This window comes from Abramis brama (genome assembly GCF_963993115.1).
Source record: "Abramis brama genome assembly, chromosome: 16".
Classification (NCBI taxonomy): domain Eukaryota; kingdom Metazoa; phylum Chordata; class Actinopteri; order Cypriniformes; family Leuciscidae; genus Abramis; species Abramis brama.
This window is the reverse complement of record NC_139978.1, coordinates 19,466,919-19,483,208: the sequence shown is the minus strand read 5'-3', so window position 1 is coordinate 19,483,208 and position 16,290 is coordinate 19,466,919.

Below are 16,290 nucleotides of genomic sequence, written 5' to 3'. Positions count from 1 at the left end.
TTTATGAAAAAAGGTTGAACAAATTGCAACAGAAGCAAACTCAACTGATTTTGTATCCTCAATATGTCCTGAGTAAGGAAAAAAAAAGCCCCGAAGAATCCCATTAGGGGAAAGTTTCGAAAAAGACCCAAATATAGCCTATTCATACGCCTAGTCATTCTTTTTCTTACGTGAATAGGGTAAGAATTGTAACCTTTAGATATCACCATGAAAATTAATGTTTTGATTACTTACATTAAGACAAACAAAAAATGTATTACAAGTTTTTTGAAATTGTTTGTTAACATAGACAAACGGTGCATAATCTAATTACGTATGTGCTAATTTGCATAAATACCACAACAGATCTAAACATTGGGTCTAGCCAGGTGAAAATGTCTTGTTGAATCTTGTTGACACATAACAGTAAAATACTTAATGTTAAGGTCTGAATGGAACCCATTTAGGCTACCCATGAGCATTAATACATAGAGGCAGGAAGAAGTACTTTAAACCAGCCACTCATCATTTCCTTACTCGGGACATACTGAGTATACAAAATCAGCTGAGTTTGCTTCTGTTGCAATTTGTTCAAGGTTGACCCCCATTTTGGCTTAAAATGACTGGACTATTATCTCTGATGCAACTTTAGACATTTGATCCATGCATGTACAGTATATTTTATCTAGGTTTCTGAAGCAATATCTCATTTAAAAGTTAAAGGCATTAATCAGAGTTAATTTTAAGTCTATTTTAAGTACACAGCCACAGGATCTTTGCAGTTTTACCATATTTCAACCACATTTAAGAGGTAAAATTGTGAAAGATTTTGTTTCTTATGATAGTTATTGAAGGCCTGTTTATATAAATCATTCCAAAACATCTTCTATTCAAAAGGCTTTCTTTTAACATTCTTTATGTCCTCTACTTGTTTCCCATGAGAAAGTCTCACAGCATGAATGGGACAAAGTTTAATGTAGTTTTATGAAGCCTGGGAGACTCCATTCGTTTGAATGAACAAAGAGATGGTTTTGAATCTGGTATTGTTCAGACTCACACATAGATCTCTGTAATACTGTAGGAGTGAACTGCAAGATGTTTCGCAAATCAAATCTAGACAGTTGTGGCTTTCGTAAGGCATGAAGACATACAGGATTTTAAACAATGCATTGCTAACATAATAATGGCCTTTACTGACTCTTGTCACGGTTGTGGTACACTAAAGTGATACCACAAGAGGCTGTTCATTACAAAGATTGTAACACGACTAAGAGGTTTTGCATTGTGAACACCTTTTATAAAATGGCGACAATAGCACTACACTCTTAGAAAATAATGTTCAGGACTCAATTTTAAAGTGCCCCTATTATGCTATTTTAAAGTATCCTAATTTTGTTTTGGAGATCTCTTACAACATGCATTAAAGGTAAAAAAAAAAAAAACACTTTAATTTTATCATGCACATCACCACATTTTTCAATGATTCTCAAACTACTTGTCAGATGATTCAGTCTCTCTAAATCCCGCCTTTCCATGAGCCTGCTCTGCTCTGATTGGCCAGTTGACCCAGTCTGTTACAATTGGTCTAACAGCTTACAGTGCTTGTCGGAAACAAAACTTCCATTACCATAACTGAACTTAAGCTCCGGAGACTTCCTAAAGCACAGCGATTGTACACTGTAAAGACAGTAATGATGGCGTCAATTTTACTATATGTCTGATGATGAAACATTGGAAGAGCTAGTTATTTAACCTGAATCTCCATCGCAAGAATGACTTGAGCAGGAAGTTTCACAGTGATACGCTACTTAGTTTGAGGTACATTATGAGATGTTGCACCTGTAATTCCTCACCATCAGCATTAACAAATGTATGTTCATCAACCAACCGATGTGTATATTTCTAATTTATTGCAGTGCACATGCGGGAACTGTATCAATAACAGTGCATACGTTAGCCCAGCACTAACGTGAATCACTGATGTAACATTAAAGTTTGCAAAATAAATCTTGCTCAATCCTTTATTATTACTCAAAGTAGTAAGAATGACAGACAATCTGCATTAATCAGTCTGCTGTAACTGATTGGGAATATCTTTGATAAGGAGTTGGACTGAATTGTCAACTACTCTGCAGAAGGGTTTTCCCATTTATGTGCCCCGAGTACATAATGATTTTGAACTTGTAACGTACTGTAGTTATGTATAGTGTTTATATTTCTTGAAATATTTTTACTTGATTAACTTATATAGGTAGATCCGTCGCCTCCTTTCTGGCTCCTCCCTCAAGCATCTCCTCCTTGGGCTGCGTTTAAATCCACTTTTAGACATATGCTGTGTCCCAATTGAGAGGCTGCAACCGTTGAAGGGCGCATTTGCCGATTGCGTCATCGCGATAAAGGCTGTCCCATTTCGAAGGCACCTTCAAATGCAGCCTCCAAATGCGTCCTTCGTTTTCTGTGAAATTGAGGATGCAACAGAATTCATTGCGTACCAGTGACAAGATTTTTTTGAGAGAAATTGCCATTTACACTTTTAAACTTGGGTTTTAGCTTACCCAAATATCTAATATTACAATACAAATGTAAAAAACAAAACAAAAAAAAAACCTTTAAAGCGGTTCAAATGTTGACATATATTACTAAAGCCCCGTTTCCACTGCAGGAACTTTCCTTAGCACTTCGGGGTGGTACTCAGTGTGTTTCGACCGTAGGGATGTAAGGATGTCCACTGAAGGCAATTTTGTAGAGAACCCAAGTGCAGTTTTATTTCCAAAACGTGATCAAACATAAAACAAAGGCATGGGCATGGGCATGGGCATGGGCATGGGCATGGGCATGGGCATGGGCATGGGCATGGGCAACAGTGGATACACAAACAATACTTGACAAGGACACATGGCAAACATGAGGGCTTAAATACACAAGGACTAATGACTAGACAAGGGACACCGGGTTTGAGATACGTTTTCTCTTGTTTAGTGGGTGTGTCAGAACTGCAGTCCAATCAGCAGCAACATGTATATAAAGCACGCGGTATTAAAGTGAACTCGCACAATGGGTTCAAGGAAAGTAATTTACAAATGTGTTCGATGCAGCTTGGTATATGCAACAACTGAGGATATTAAAAGACATGTTTGTCGTAAGTTTTATTGTAAAAATATAGGAAATCAACATAATGATGTAGTTGTTTATATTTTTAGCTTCATTGCAAGTGTATGACATTTGGTATAGAAATAAACAATGGTAATTAAGTGCTTTTCCTAAAAATGAGAAAGAAAATACAGGGTATTAAAACAGTATGAACTACAAATAAAGTCAGTATGTGAGGCTAAATAGATGTGTTTTAGTCTGAATTAGGTAAGATGTGTGCTTCCATTTCAGTTTCAGCAATCCCTTCACTCGATTGGTATGTTCTCTTTTGTTCTGGGCGGCACGTGCAGTAACTGTAACATCGGGCATATTTTGTAATATTAAACACATATTTATACCGACTTCATCAGGTAAAATTTTTCACAAAGAACACAAAGAATGGCCTTCTCAGCTGCCATAGTTGCAACTCTTGCGTCATCAGAACAGTGTGTTCAACGCATCACCGTTTCTGTTTAAAAAACGTTGTGCAACGTTTTGTCGGGTCTGAACACAGCCCACATGAAAACAGGAAACATGAAACAAGAGCACGAAACAAAACCAAAACAAGACAAGACGTTACAAGGGACCAGGGTTTCAGGTAAAAATCCCCCCCCCCTCAGAAAGTCCCTGTTCGCGAGGTGGTACTTTCTTCTTCTTCTTTTTCGTTTTTATTGGCAGCTCGCTTCTCAGATAGAGCATTAAGGTGGTACTTTTTCAAAGTTCAGGAACTTTCAGGGGTGGGACTTGGGTGCTGAACATGCTGATTGGTTGAGTTCATGCAGGATTTTGATTGGTTGACTCTACGCAGCATTTTATTTCAAGTCTGTTGCAATGCGTGCAGTGAGAGTTGTTTGCTATTTGAATCAACAATGGAGTTAAAAAAATATGACCGATGGACCAACGACGAGGTTCAGGCTTTATTAAGCTTATATGCAGAGGACAAAATGCAACTGGAAAGTCATGCGCAGGCCTACGTTACCAGACTAAAGGCGGGTATACACTGTGCGATTTTCGTCCGATTTTGAGCCGAATTCTGACTCGTGCGACTCTTTTTCGGGTCGGGTCGATTTTCAGCTTTGTCGTGCGTCGTTTGTCGTGCAGTGTTCGTACAGTGCAGAGCCATAGAGAGAAAGAGTTGCGACACTCTTTGATGTCGCCGCTATGGCTGTCACGTGGTTCATGTAAGCCCCAATAGTTCCAAAACATACGCTGACTGTCATGTTCTTCTATGGGACAGACAGCAGCGATTGCATTATTGAACGGTAAATATAAAATAAAACACACACCCAAGTAATTTTTCAGCTGTTATTGCATTATTGCATTTTGTTAATGTCAGTTTTGCATTTGGAGATAAGTTTTAGGCTATATTTTTGGAGGGAAAAGCTTAGTGTTCATGTTCGCATGGGTAGTAGCACTGGCTTTAGCGGCTCTAACTTAACTTTTCCATATCATTCATCTGATGATAGACGTCTCATGATATTTATTTTAGCACAACTGGGCTGTATTAGGCTATTGATTCCCGTGATTTTGTTTATAAATTTTGATTCAGCCATTAGCCTACCTTCGTGATCACGCAAAGAGGTCTGCCGTGGCGGTCCGTTCAGAAATCGCTTAGAAGCTAGCTCACTTCTTCTGATGAAAGTGGCCACCCCAGGACCACAACGTGAAACATTATCATGTTAAGAGAATATTATTTTAAGATTAAGCCATACACATTATCAAAACTATAACAGATTAAAAACGAATGTAAGCATGGCTGATACAAATGAAGGTTTTCAAATAAAATATTTTTTATTAAACAATGACAGACAACAAAAATGTGTGCTTGTGTGAGTGTGTGTGAACAAGAAAAACAAAAACCAGGGGCAGGTGATCCATGAAACAGACAGGACTGGTGATGGCCATAACAATCCTAGAGGTCCAGCATTGTTCTCACAAGCCGCTTCACTCAAGACAATAAAACATAATGAAAAGTTAGTATATCCCAAAAAAAATTAATTAAATAAAAGTTGCTATAAAGGTGGCAGCGATTCATCACCGAACTCTTAGCTGACGAAGTCGCGCTAGCTAACTAGCTAGCAGGCAGTGCTTGAAAATTGGTTGAAACAACCAACATAAAATATAAATAATTACGCTGTGCATGTACAAATGAAGACCAGAATAAGCATCGCAAAGGGCCTCTGAAACAATATAGACAGTTGACAATTCAAAAGAGGTCGATATTTCAGCAACTTAACTCTGGAACAACTCGACGCGCAGCAATGTAGGTGAATGGTGTCCAACGCCCAAATGACAGTGTTTGGAACTATTCCGATCTTCATATCCCGGAAGTAGGCAGTTAAAAGCGCCGCCATTTTTTACAACGGAGGTCTATGGGAGTGTCGCAACTCTTTCTCTCTATGGCTCTGGTACAGTGTACAGGGGGAAAAGAGAGGCGATTAACCTCTCACGACCGGCAATCGTATGGTCGGATGAATTTCTGGCATGTTAGAAATTTTGGTCGCTCCTCGTGACTATATCGCACAGTTGAAGCAGTGATAAGAACCGATTGCTCTAAACTCTGTGTTTTTCCCTCACTGCGCCTGCGCGAAAACATTTCATTGCAGCAAAAAAAAAAAAAAAACGAAAAAAACGAAAAAAGGGAGATCTTTAAGTTCTGTAGTTCAAAGCTACAAATTACTGTTGCTTACCTCCAGTTCGTGTTGCAAAATGGATTAACCATTACCCACTTCTTCCAAGCCACTTGCCTCTTTTATTGTTAAAAAATGTTTTTGAAATAAAGCTGTTTTTAATTTTCATTGATGAATTATTGCAGTGTTCGGACATATTATAGACTGTTAATAATTAATTATATGTATTTTAATTAATTGTAATCGACCTAAATGTTTTAGACAATTTTTAATGAGAAGTAAGCTTCTAGCCTATGTAATATTTTATTATCCTCACAGCGCGTTGGTTATGCGGTGATGCGCTATGAAATTGTTGCGTGGCAATTTAATTATAGCCTATCACTTTAATAGCCTAGGCCTTCCCTAATAATAATAATAATAATAATACAACAATACTAGCCTACTAATAATTTAATATATAAATTGGAAATGCTAAATCTTCTTGATATTGATAGCTGATGCTTGTTTCGACAATATCTCTGGATAGGCTACATATGATATCATCCATAGGCACAACCCGGCACGAGGATTTATCGCGCTGATTCGCGCATATTTCACACGCATAGTGTGAGCAGTCAAGTCGCAGCTCGACGTTCGGACCGTACAGTGTGAGCACATAAATCCTGAGCTTTGGCTTTACATCGCATGCGATCTACTCGTTCAGTGTGAGTAGGTTCCTTGCTGAAATCGCACAGACATCGCACAGTGTATGCCCGCCTTAAGTTGCATAATCTTCACGGTACTTTAGATCGCGATGGAAACACAGACAGCAACAGGTCTGGGGGAAAAAAGTTCCTGGGACAAATTGTTCTGGGTAATTTTGGTGAAAACGCAGCTTAAGATCCGATTATGTATAGTTTATACTCTTTATTATATATTACAGAAATGGAACATGGTGAACATTTAGACTTTTTTTTTTTTTACTTTTGAGTTTGTGAACCCTGTTTTGTTTTCAGAGAGTTTAATATAACTTTCCAAAAAGTCCTTTACAAATGTTACTGCCGCTCGTCAACAGTAGCTGTCACAGAACAATCCTCTGTAGGCTAGACCGTACTAATTAACAATGCTCATTCCGATCTTCGTGGCCTTCGAAGGATGCAGCCTCAGAATTGGGACACAGCAATATAGTTGCAAACTTCCCTAAGTACTTCCCCTCGGAGGAATCCACGCCGTCATTTTGAAGTGCATTTAACTTTGTCCATTTGGTGAGAGAAGTTTATTCGGACAGACCTTCAACCCCTTCGATTCTGACAGAGGGAGCGAGTCTACTCAACATGTACACTTCAGGCAGATCCATAGATCACAATGCAACATGACTGTGATGTCTCAGCAGATTGCGCTTAATTTACTTCTGTTAGGGGTTAACAGTTTAGGACCCAAGGACCAGATGTTTGAAAGAAGACCCGGAGTCAGAATTATAATAAATTGAAGAAAAGTTTTACTGGAGATAGATTTCATCAGCAGAAGTCAGCTTCAAGACTCACACAGGAGTTCGTAGGCCACCCCGCTTACAGTTACAAAGATCACAGCAGTTATACCATTTCTAAGCTACGTCATTGCTTGAATGATTCTCATTGGCTAAGAAATAGATAAACATAGTAATTTTCCACACATATACAGATAGACTGAAGCATATCTCCATAGATTATGCAGCTGACACTCGGACCCTGAAGTTAGGCACGTCGTGACCTTCCAGGTCGCAGATTTGGGTTGCTGGGTCAACCTGTCAACAACTCAGTCAACCTGTAACCAAGAAGACTAAGGCCTCGTTTACACTGCAGGTCTTGATGCCCAATTCTGATTTGTTGCCTATATCCGATTTTTTTTTTTTGACCGTCCGTTTACACGTTCTTTCAATTGTGACCCATATCCAATTCATGTGTTTACACTTGCCATACTATCTGAAACATCACGCATGTTTAAAGGGTTAAATTATCTTGCACAGATGGACAAATGCAAAATATGATTGAGCTCTGCAATATATGCGAAATTCGCAAAACAACGCCATGATTATGAGGCGGAGGAGGATGAAAAGTGCTTTCTTTAAATGCAAATGTTTTTTGAGTATTTAATTTGTGAAGGTAAAGCATGTACTCACTATACTCCTAATTACAAGAAGAAGGAAAAACTGCTCTTAAACTGGGTGTGTGACAGGCTGTGGAATGGGGTTTGGTCAAGGAAAATTTTTCAGTCAAAAGATTATTTTTGCTTTAACTCCTATGGGCCGAAGAGTGCCAGATCAATCGCATCCTTACTTTCAGCATTCTTGCCTTTTTGGCCTGCCTTTCTTTTTCAGCTGTCATGAGCAGCTGAAATGAATGTCTTATGATTGTGTTGCTGTGCTATTCTACCTGCAATCTTGCTGCAAAAATCGCAAATGTTGATAGCTATAACTGTGAGCTAATAGTCACAAATCCTAAGACATTGTTTCTCAATCCTGTTGAGGAAAAAGAGATACTGGATATTGTTAGAGAGTGTAAAAATAAAACCTCGACAGATTATTATGATATGGATATGAAGACCCTAAAAAGTGTTATTGAAAGTATCTGCCGTTAACATACATTTGTAACTTATCGTTGCATACTGGCTAATTTCCTGATAGTATGAAAGTAGCAAAAGTGATTCCTCTGTTTAAGGCAGGAGATAAGCATCTCTTTACTAACTACAGGCCTGTTTCCCTTTTACCGCAATTTTCAAAAATCTTAGAGAAGGTTTTCAATTCTAGACTTGACAGCTTTATAGAAAGAAATAAATTACTTTCAGATAATCAGTTTGGTTTTAGGAAAAAATGTTCGACTTCGCATGCACTCTTTGATATAATTGAGGAAATAACTAATGCTGTAGACAATAAGAAATATGCAATAGGGTTATTTATTGACCTAAGTAAAGCATTTGACACAATAAATTATGATATATTAATTAATAAGCTAGAACAGTATGGGATTAGAGGGGTAGCACTACAGTGGGTTACTAGTTATATAAAAAATAGAAAACAATGTGTGATAATAGGTGATTATCAGTCAAGTTGTCAAGAAATTGTGTGTGGCTTACCTCAAGGTTCCATTTTGGGCCCAAAATTGTTTAACATGTACATAAACGACATTTGTAAAACATCTCAAATACTTAGATTTATCTTGTTTGCAGATGATACAAATATTTTTGCATCAGGAGACGATTTACAACAACTGTGTCAAATTGTTACTTTGGAACTTAAACGTGTTAATACGTGGTTCAAACAAAATAAATTATCACTAAATCTGAGTAAAAGCAAAATGATGATATCATAAGAAATTCAGATAGAGGGTGTGGTAATGGAGCGGGTGCATGAAATCAAATTCCTTGGAGTTATTATAGATGATAGAATTACTTGGAACTCTCATATTAAATATATAATCACTAAAATATCAAGAAGCATTTCAGTAATTTCAAAAGTAAAGCACATTTTAAACATCAAAGCTCTGCATACTTTATATTGTTCTCTGATTTTGCCCTATTTACATTATTGTTCAGTGGTATGGGGTAGTACTTATAAAAGCACATTAAAACCTATAGTAATGCTGCAAAAAAGAGCTATCCGATTAATTCATAAAGTTGGGTTTTTGGACCACACAAACTCATTTTTAAAATCAAAAATCATGAAGTTTTGTGACATTGTTGAGTTTTAAACAGTACAGATGCTATACAAAGTAAGGCACAAATTGTTACCAAGCCAAATACAAATAAGGTTCCAGGAACGTACTGGTTATTATGAATTACGTGAAGAATTAAACTTTAGGACTCAGAAACATAGCACAACTTTGAAAAGTTTTAGCCCTACAGTTAATGGGGTTCAATTGTGGAATAATTTAGAGATGGAGATGAAAAGATGTTCAAACATCAACCTGTTCAAATATAAATACAAACAAAAGATTTTTGAAAAGTATAGAAAAGAAGAAATGAGTTGCCATTAGGGGTATTTTTTTGTTGTGGTTTCCTTGTTGTTGTTTTGTTGCTTTTGCACTATGATTCTTTGTACTATTGTGAAATGAGTATTTGTATTGCCTTAATTTTGGGGGTGGGCGCTTATAAGCTCTTTTGCTTTGGCCCACTCCTTTTGAGCAGAATGTTTACTGCTCAAATAAACAAATAAACTAAAACTAAACTAAACTATTCTAAACAATTTGCTAAATTATGACCTCCTTTGTTTGCATATAATATTCTTTGCACACACAATCTTAGGCATAAAAGATTATCTTTTTTTATTTATTTATGATGTTATAGTGCTATTCAAATGTCATTTGGTTCAACTATTCAGCTTAACAGGGTCAGTATGTGTAACCCTAATCAAAATAATGAAATACCAAATTTCAAAATAAAATGTTTTATTTATTTATTATTATTATTTTGCATTAAAGACTAAATCGAGTCTATCAAATAAAAATGAAATAAAATAAGGTTAGGTGAAGCGTCCTGTTAATTTAATCAGCAGTAGCCTAATCATTGCAGCCTGCGCAATCTCAGGACTGGTGGGAGCGTATTGTGGCGGGCTTTAACGAGAAGCAGTGGGTCCGAAATTTTTGGATGAGCAAGCCAACCTTTGATATGTTGTGTCAACGTCTGTCCACATTATTCTCCTACGACGACACGAAGTTTCGTCGGGCCATCCGTCCCTTTGCAGAAGCGCGTCGGGGTTTCTCTCGTAATTAAACTGCGAAGACGTTGCCTAATGCCTCAGAAAATCCGATCTGCCTGTTTACATGACAGTCGCATTGGCACATATCCGATTTATATCTGATTTATTTCCACATATGAATGAGGCCTGAAATCTCGAAATATCCGAGTGCATGCGTTTTTTTCCTGTTTACACTGTCATAGAACATCCGATCTGTATCACATATGAGCAAAAACAGTCACATTTCACTGACAGTGTAGGTTCCAAGGTTGGATTTGGCCAGGTTCTAACTATAAACAGGAGTCTTGTCTCAAAACATCAAGATAACAAGTTCTTTCTCTCAAGGATAGGAAACTTTAGTCTAAAAGGAAAGTAAGGCTTTAACTGAGAAATGGTCCCTTCAATGGCCCCAATTTGTTTTAACACGTTGAAAACATGTCCCTATTTCATTTCTGGAAGCAAGCACTGTTCTTGCTCTAAATAAGCAAGCACTGTTACTGCATTCAGATATCAAATACTGACATTAAAGAATACATGAAAAGAACATTTCAGTGATCACACTGGTAACTTCTATAAAAAAGTAAAAGGTTTCATTTCTGTTTATGGCATTCCGGGAAGGGGGAGTTTTAGGGTGCATTCCACTTCGCTTAGACATACACTCGCCAACTTGTTTCCATTGTTTCCCATGTTCTCACTCATTATTTGTAGTTGTTTATCATTATTTGTTATCTAGTTGAGTTGCTCATTATCTTGTGTATTTAAGCCGTGAGTTTAGTTTAGACCTTTGTTCGGTTTTGTCTTTGTAATGTGTGCAAATCTGTTGCTTTTGTTTTCTCACTGTTTTTGTTTTCTGCCTGCGTTTTTGCCTTTATTATGTTTTTTGTCAAAGTAAAAAGCTGAAAATATTATTCTAATACTATAGGCTGTTTATGGTTGCCAAGCACTATAGCAGTGAGCTCAGTTTATAGCTTAAAGTGCTCGTCCAATCAAAACTTTCCGTCTAATTTATGTCTTAAAAATAGTACTTTAGAATCTTAAACACTAGTACACTCTAAAAATAGTTTTTCAAAGTTGTAAATAAAACAAAGATTACACTGTAAAAAAAAAGTTGCTGTCTACAATCAACGTGGATGTTTAAGTAATTGCAATTTAAATTACATTACATTAAACTGACTTAAACAAAATGAGTTGAATCTTGTTTTACTTACAAAACAAGTTGAAAATTGCTTAACTTATTTTGATGAGTTAAAGCAATATAAAAACATATGTTGTCATATATTGATATTTTTTACAGTGTAGTGGAGTATGTTTTACAAGAATGCTATTTCAGTCTTTCTATTTCAAAATTTCACATTTCATTTAATGTCATTCTTGCCATTTCTTTTCTTCACTTTTTTTTAACCTTGTTCATGAATGCATGTAATTCAACTCTAAGCAGAGAATAATGCATGCGCTACAAGGAAGTGTTAGAAGCGCCGGGTGAGAGAATGACTCAATCTGACTTGACAGAATCACTGTAAGGAGTGTTAACAGGAAGTTAGATTGTAGATACAGGGGGCCAAAACATAATGAATGTACAAAATATCCTTATAAATGGACTTTTGACATTTACACCATGCTGGATAATACAATCAACCTTCACCATCTGAAAGATCTAAGGCTGTACTCAGAGAAAATCAAATAAAAACCCTCTGGTGAGGGGGAGACGGCAGCTGTGATTCCCAGAAGTTTATAGAGGAATTAAATATTTGCTTGTTTGTACTTGACTTAATGAAAGCAACATGATACATGGCTGTTACACTTCTACACAGTTTCGAGAACCGCTCAGGCGGGTTCAATGAACTGAAGAAACTGTGGAGAAACATGCTTGAATAAATTTCTATTTCGCAAGAAAAGTCATTGCCATACTTTCACTTTATTAAAACTTAATTAAAACTTTTTTTCATTATTATTTCTTTAGTAAATAACAAAAATGTTTGAAACATTATATGTATAGAGGCACAAAGGATACAAGTATTTTGTGCAAGAATCCATATATAATTCTCACACCCTACTGTGAGAATTCAGGTTCTTTTTCACACACCCACATTCCAAAATCAATTTTCCTATTCTTGTGAACAATCTGTTTTAAAAGACGTCATTGCCTACTTTCACTTGGCCATTTTTTATTTAATAATAATAATATTAATAATAATAATGACAAGTGATAATAAAGTGACAGCCTATAAAAAATGATGAAAGTGTAATGATTTGGTTGTGGTGGTGAGACAGCATTCAGCAGACAGAGTGAAAATCCAAACGCAGTTTATTAACAAATGTAATCCACCGTCATAGTCCATGCCAGGCAGAGGGTCAAGCACATGTAAACAGTCCGAAATACAAATCAGGAACATGGAATGGGATGTAAATGGTAAATTATTTTTGATTGTTGTTGTTTTTTAAAATGAAAATGTCCCTAAAATGAATTATAAAATCAAATTGATAAAAAACATTACAAAAGTTATAGACTTACATACAGTATAGTGTGGTATGTAATTCACATGGAGATACAATACACTTATGTGAATGATGCTATGTATCAGTCTTATCAGAAAGGTGACACCTCTGTCAGATAAAAGCTATTTCCTTTTACTTATCACCACATTCACAACTTAATGAGGTGATAAGAGCCACTTCAGAGCCACTGAATTGACACTGTACTATCTTGAATAACCCTTCATATGTCTTGATTCTGCTTTCTATAGACCCTTTTACTGTTTGTACACAACGATGACGTATGCGCGCGCATATTGGCAACGGAAGTATGGCGAGAATCAGCAGCGTGTCAAGCTACGCGAGCGGATTAAACAACAGACGCGAGCATTTTTTATTATGTCCTCGCTCCAATCAACACGTTTAATCGCCTGCAGCCACTATTCTGAAACGGCCGTGATCCTGTCGGAATCCGATAAAACTTAAGCCCCTTGGTGGAATATCGATTAGTGCAACCGTAAACGCAACAACCAGACATTTTGATGCTGGGAAACCGTTTTGATAAACTTTCGGAGGTGCCAACACGTTAGAGCCAGTGGGGAAAAACAGCACTTCCGTTGCCAAAATGCGCGCGCAACTATTTGATCACGTGGGCTGTAAAAGGGTCTATTAGGCTATATGTAACTGATTCAATTCAATTTTTAAAAATTTCCAAACATAATTTGGGGCCACTGTACATGTAAGTTAAATTATCTGATACAGCAGGATTATTATCGTTAACTAAAACTAACAGTAAAACTATTAAAAACATTTCTGTTAATTGAAATAAAGCTGAAATAAAAGTTGAAAAACTCTAACTAACTGTAAATTAGAAATGTTGCATTGGCAATAAACTGAAATAAGTTTAAGTTGAGTTAAAGCTGCAGTCCGTAACTTTTTTTGGTTAAAAAATTATCCAAAATAAATTTTTGAGCAAATAAGTGTTCAAAACTATCTTGCTGTAGCTCGATTCAAAACGTTAAGCTTGTAATAATGTTTTTAATTCCAGTGATACTAGCATGTCTTTGCGTCATAACGTCACATCTGCACACATAAAGAAGGTGTCTCAGCTAGTAGGCTATATTGTGTGTGAGGATGTTGGAGGTGGAGATTTATAGCCTTTTCTCACAGCACTTGATATAATTAAACTTTTCAATTTGATGGCGGATCCAGAAAGGTTCAAACGACAATCACCAGTGATAGCTGGAGATTCACCCGTTGTAAAATGCAAAAGACTTCAGAGTGGCTACAGAAAAAAAGAGACTGCAACCGGGCCCATGCGAAAACAAGGATAAATATCAGAAGGGCTTTTGAAAGGTGGCGTGAACTCTGTGTTTTGAAGGGGTTCGAAACGGACGCAGAGACGGCTTTTTTTCTGCTGCACAGGTAAGACATTTCAATGGTTCAATTATGTAACAGTAGCGCACTTGTTCGCTTAATTCATACAGTTACGGAGTACTGAACTGGTAGCACTAATACACATTAAATGTAGTCATGCAATGCTGATGTTGTTAACATTGACAATTTGAGAACAAAGTATAATTTGCACAGTTTGACGTCACATGATAAGCGATCGTTAGATTTAATCAGCGCATTTTACTGCAATGCTTTTTTTACCCTAGTTGGTCAGAACAAAAGTGGATGTTACTTGTTCAGGTAGCCTGGGAAAACCCTGACGAACTTCCGGCAAATTTGAGATTTGCTCTGCAAGTCCGTCTGGTCAAGAGCCCATTCACACCCATTTCCAATTTTTCCGAATCGAGGCACCAATCACAAACGTTGAGGCGGGCTTTACACGATGACGATCACTCTGATTGGTTTTAGGTCTATCCAATTGCGCCCAGAGGCATTTGAGCGACGGCCCCTTTGGAAATGGGCTGTGAATGAACCTTCCCCAGACCCACTCTCAGTTACAACTGAGAAGGGTCTGGTGTCAACCAGGCTAGTGCCGAGGCACAACCCACGTAAAGTTGATAATTCTGCGAATAACTGCAATTGCAGATTTCGAACAGAGATGGCGACAAAGAGGAAAAACTACGTACTGCAGCTTTAAGTTTAAAAATGATTAACCGAAAATAAATAAAAACTAAATCTAATTAAAACTGAAATAAAAATAGCAATATAAAAAAGTTCTGTTCCTGTTTTGCCTGCATGAGTTTTAGTTAGTTTCCCTACACTTGTTTCTGTTCACCTTGATTATGTTCCCCATGCACGTATTTAAGCACAGAGTTTCCTTAGTTCTGTCCTGTGTCGTCATTGTTTATGTGGTTAAGTTACGGCCTTCTGCTTCTATCTTCTGAGTGTTCTGTGTAGATTTAATAAAGACATTTTTGTTTCCCTATTCCTTTCGTCGTTCGCCTTATTACAGCCATCAAATGTAATATACAGCACAAAGAATAATTATTCATCAATAATCTCCTTCATACATCATTCTGCACCCACATAATGTACATTGAGCAATAGGTAACGTGCCATGTGCATTGTGTTCGAATAGTTACTCGAGAGCAGTCAATCAATATGTTGTGTACACATTCACAGGTTTAAAATGGCAATGAGAACATGTGTTTCTCGGCAGGTCAGTTCTGCTTTAGGCACATGCTGCACACAGCTGGACAAGGAGGTCTCTTGTGTTTGCACAACAGCTTGTTGCATGACGAAACAAAACATTTGGAGAAGGTTGAATGGAACATTCTGCTCTCTGCCATCAAAGGGTATACAGTCATGGAGCATGCTCTGCTTATAACCAATACATAATCACACGAGCACTGCATGTTTTGTCAACAATTACATTAGGAAGTTCAAGCTTTATGTCAAGGGTGCCTGAAATTGTCTGACCGCTGACATAGAGGTGAGTGGGGCACAAACTAATGCGGGCTAGTTGTAATACACTTGTTTCTCAAATACTTCCACACATGCTAGCATGACGAAACTTAGTGTATGTATGTACTAGTTGAAACATCGTTGAAATGACTGTCCCATGGGAGGATGCCATCGACGAGGCATTCGAACGGAAGAGGCTGCGATATGCCAACTTAGCAGCTGAAGCAGAGGGACGGGGCTGGAACGTGAAGGTGTGGCCAGTGGAGGTGGGATGCAGAGGTTTTGTAGCCAGCTCTACCACAAGGCTCTTGAAGGAAGTAGGGATCAGAGGGCAGTCCCAACGGAGGGCAATCAAAGAACTTGCCACTGCAGCGGAACGGAGTAGTCACTGGCTGTGGCTGAAACGTAGGGACACAACATGGGCTGCTAAATGATCGTATGGTGCCACCACCGTGCAACACACACCCGGGTCTGATCAACCCGTGGTGGGCCAACCCCGGCAGAGGGTGTCTTGTGATAAGTGGCCGAAAC